At 34.1% G+C, this 4,714-nt stretch overlaps 1 pseudogene; it reads right to left on the bottom strand.

Moving 5' to 3' along the window:
- Positions 1-2,818: 2,818 nt before the first annotated feature.
- Positions 2,819-4,714, bottom strand: LOC134281994 (uncharacterized; annotated as a pseudogene).

Genomic DNA, 4,714 nt, shown 5'->3' with positions numbered 1-4,714 from the left:
AAATCTATGCACTTGGTTAGTTTATTTAATGCTCATGAGCAGAGAAGAAGAATTTATGCATTTTCACTATATAATCGATATAGCCCTGCTCTAGCACTAGAACCCCTGACCATGGGGCCATGCATTTCCCAACTGTGGTAGAGGACTCACTGCTAATTACAATCATACCAACCGTTTGACTGCTTGATATCCATGAGTAAAGAAGATTTTTAAACATTACAATAATTTTAGTTTTGCACTAATTGCCCCAGGGGCAGGGTCCATAAAATTCATGATGTTTTTCCCCTTCAACCCTAATGATATATGCCAAAATTGTTGAAATTGGTTTATTGGTTTCAGAGAAGAAGCTGAACATGTCCAAATGTTAATGCATGATGCACGACGAACGACGACGGACGAAAACGGGTGGCAATAAACTCAGGTGACCTAAAAAGTGAAATTAGGTTTAAATTTTAAAGCAACAGAATTAAGTGCAATCATCCTTTGTTTTTACATGGTGATGAACATTTGCTTGATAAATTTCTTACTGCTGAGCTTAAATTTATTGATGAATCCTGTAGATTTTAAATTATTATGCTATTGAACAAATATTTCACGCGTATCAATTTTTAAATTTATATTTATATTCCTGTGTAATAGATGTAATTTAACTGCATAACACATACATGTAGTTATATTTTAGGAGACGAACACATACACTGATGTAATTTGTTTCCAATCCTTTTGAATTATTCAGTAAAATATATTCGAAACAGACATTGAGAATACTATCTAACTTCTTCGTCCGTTATGTAAATCATTCCAAATTTCCAACTATCGTTGATACTATACTAACTAGACAGTGATTCCTTACAGTTCTACTTCATTCTGAAATAAAATAGTAAATTTTAGATTTCACAAATGTAGACTAATAGATATAAAATCAACAACGCCTCCCTTGTCAATTTGTCAATTGGTAAAAACATTTCAAAAATGCAATTTAAGTTAATAAATTATTTAATGAGGACAAGTTTCCATGATTTACGGTACATTTCCCACCCTTGGTAAGCCTTAGAACTTTCAATCAGATGTCCGTTTAATGTAAAGCTCCAGCAATTGTCACATAGTGTTTTCAAAGCAAAAATCTTTTCAGATAGCAAAAAGTTTTAATTTGAACGCGCGATCTACTTTCTTTGGAAGCATGTAAATATCAACGGTGCTACGTCATCATTATACTCATTAATTTGAAATAAGCAATAATTCATGTAGTTTCGCAGGGGGGGGGGGGGTCTCAAAGTTTTGTTAAAACAAAAGTCGCATGAGATAAATAGAACATCTATAATTGTGAGATTTGATATTGGCTTTATCCAACTTGTTGAAATGGTGTACATATCAAATCACACAATACAGATATCCTCTATAACTATAATAAGAGCTAAAATCATCAGATCTTCTCAGTTGATGCATCTCGGGTCCTCGGAGTACGTATACTAAAAAGTAAGTTACCGTGACCCACTTTTTAATCTAAATGGCTATATAATGAAATATTTCGAGAATAATTATCTTAAAATCATCAATTTGTCTGTGTATGAATCTTGGGTCCTCGGAGTAAGTTCACTGAAATGCAGGTCACCATTGCCTGATTTATTTAGATATTTTAGGCATTAATTGGCTTTTGGTTTAGAATGATGAAATTTTGTCAGTTGAGGTATCTTTGGTCCTTAAAGTATCTGATAAGAATGTCACTGAGTCCTACTTTTGAAATTTAATTTAATGATTTTTATATATTTTGAATATTTTAGGTATTAATTGGCTTAGAATGATCGAACTTAATTAATGTATCATGGGTCAGCAAAGAATGACAAATGATGTGTATGTCAGCATGACTTAAACTCAAGTTTCAGTTGGCTTAGAATCATATTGGGGTGTTCCATTTAAAATGTAGGCCATGATGACCTACTTTTAAAATTTGATTGACATCCCTTAGTCCTCTTGTTGGGTTTTTTTTTTTTGACAAACAGTATTGCAAGGTTTCTATAAATAAAAATTTCTATGAAATTCGTACAGATCACTGCTTTTCTCACAGTTTACGTACAATTTCAGTAAGACTTTGAATTTAAGTAGACTATGTTAATAAAAAAAATAAGTATGTACATCGGTTTGGATTACAAAAACTGATGTTGTCTGAGTAAAAAAATATGTTAGTTTTTTTTAAATTTCTTTAACCTTTTCAAAAAGATGCTACTCCTACAATTTTGGTTTAATTTCAGTAATACTTTTTACTCAATAAGATCGCACAAAGACAAATACTGACCATGAACATAATTTAGCGTATTCAAAATTTCAAAGTTAGCACAATTACTGGGTATGAAGTTGTTGGCATAATCATGAATTATCACTATACATGATTGTACTGCGTATATTTTATAAATTAATTATTTCTCAGCGGTATTCATAAATTAGCGCATCGTTGTTCGCGCCAAATTCGCTAAATATGATGCCCGCGTTTTAAGCACTCAAATGTCATGTACAGAAGAAGGAGGGATACACTATGTCAAGTAGTACTGAAGAAACTTCAGAAAGGCAATGACCTTGAGTAATTTGCAGTTATATAATAGTCCATATTTCAAGGTCAGACAGACGTACCTCAAGTAATTAAAGTAGTCATAAGATTGAACGAATTTGTCAAGTTAGCATAATTTTCTTTATTGTTAATGAATGTTCTTCATTAAAACGTAAGATCTACGCGAAATTGAGCAAATAAATAATACTTTCATTTTTGGTTGTGAAATATTATAACATAATGTCACATAAATTCTCGGTTATAAAAGTACACTATTTACATATTTTTAATTTTCTTCACTTTACCACTGATCTGCTCAGTCACAAACAGGTTGTATTTGGTGTCAACACATAAATCAAATGGATACTTAAGATCACAATTATCAATGTAACGGAGGAACTGTCCATCCTTATCTAGGATATGAATACAGTTGTTGTCACCATCTACTGTCAAAATCTGACTTTGGCTGTCTGTTGTGATGCCAACTGGATCAAATAATTTCTTGTTAGCAGAGGGATGACCAATGTATCTAAATCGGAGTTTCCCTTCCTGATTAACCACCACTACTGCTTTATCTCTATTGTCAGCCACACAGATATCCAGGTTCCTGTTCTCACTGATGCATTTAAGATCACCAGAGGAATAGAGAGGTTTTCCTTCACTGTCAAACTGAATGGTCTGTGTCTCTGTGGATCCAGAGTAACGAACAACCTTTAATTGTTTATCATCACTAACCATGGTAACCAGGAGGTCCCCAGAGAAAGTACTACAGATATTGAGAGGTTTCCACCCCTGTAATCTGATCACGTCCTGCATCTCTTTTTTCTTTACTATGTTTACAATTCGTGTATCAGGGTCAGTATAAACTAGATCTCCACTTATTGTCACTGTTATATCATGTGATATGTTCCCTGACTTGGATTCGATTAAGATCAGTAGTTTACCCTGGAGGTTGTAGAGTTTCATGATTTTGTCAATTCCACGTGTCCAGATTTCTTCATCACTGAGACAGGTAACACAGAACAGCGAAAATTGATACCCAGTGTCTATGGTGTTGATAAGCTCTGATTCATCGAGCAGCGGTTTGACTAGAGGATAGGAGGCAGCTTCTGATGTCTTCATTGTGTAGCCATATTTTTCTTTTGTAATGGATAATGCTGACAGAGAACCAAATATTTGAAAAAAAGCTGTCCTGTGTTGATTGCATGAGGAGAGAAACATGGTAAGGAAACATTGACTTCAGTAGGTAAAGATTTGAATTCAGCATTATTGGATTTGTAAGAAGAGGTTAGGGAGAAATCATTGGATTCCAATATTTTCTTCAGTTCAAGAATACTCTGCTTTACTTGAGAAGTAATTTGTTTAATTTCTTTTTCCTGTTTATTTAGAATGGCGAGGTGTTTATTTTTTCATAACATCAATTTCAGATTTTTGTTGGTTGACAACGATGTTAATTTCTTTGTGCCATACTTCTCCATGTTTGGTGGCAGCAGTTGTCATGCAGTTTCTCATAATGTTCTTCAAGGCTTATTTTTTCATCTTTTAAATCTAATGTAGTTTCTTCATAAGCAGGATAGATTCTTTTCTCTAGTCCTTCCAAGTCTTTTTTTAAGTCCTTTTTCTTTGAGTCTAGTTTTTTCAGAGCATCTGTAAATTTATGTCCATGGTGTTTTTCAGAGGAGATACAGGTAGAACAGACAGGAATGTCACATTTCTCACAGTAAAGCTCACATTGTTTCTGAATGTTTTTTGGACATTTTGGGTAAATAGGGGCAGAAGTTCTTTGTTTGTATGGTGCAACCTTGTGTCGTTTGGATGAATCAGAGAGATGCTCCCCTACACAAGCCTTATACAGATTAATCAGACAAAGTTCACAACGACTCTGGAATGCAGCTGTTTGACACAGATCACAGAGGAGGATATCCTGGGCCAGGGTTCTCCATGAGCCGTTTTACTGTGTTGCTCCCGACACAGGTAAATTTTCTCCGACACAGTAACGATTCAAAGTTTATGCATGCGACACAGTAACAATTTTGCCGACACAGTAAGATCTGTGATAATTAGAAAATCTAAACACACAAATCCTCTCCAACTGAAACTTTAATCAAACAATTATATCGTCTTTCAATTCCAAAAGTTAGAGCACTTAATTACCAGGGCTTCACCTTGCAT

Source organism: Saccostrea cucullata, unplaced genomic scaffold, assembly GCF_032062105.1.
Source record: "Saccostrea cucullata isolate Sc308-1 unplaced genomic scaffold, CSIRO_AGI_Scuc_v1 ctg1876, whole genome shotgun sequence".
NCBI lineage: Eukaryota > Metazoa > Mollusca > Bivalvia > Ostreida > Ostreidae > Saccostrea > Saccostrea cuccullata.
Note: the sequence above shows the minus strand (reverse complement) of the source record. Positions and strands in the feature narration are given on the sequence as shown.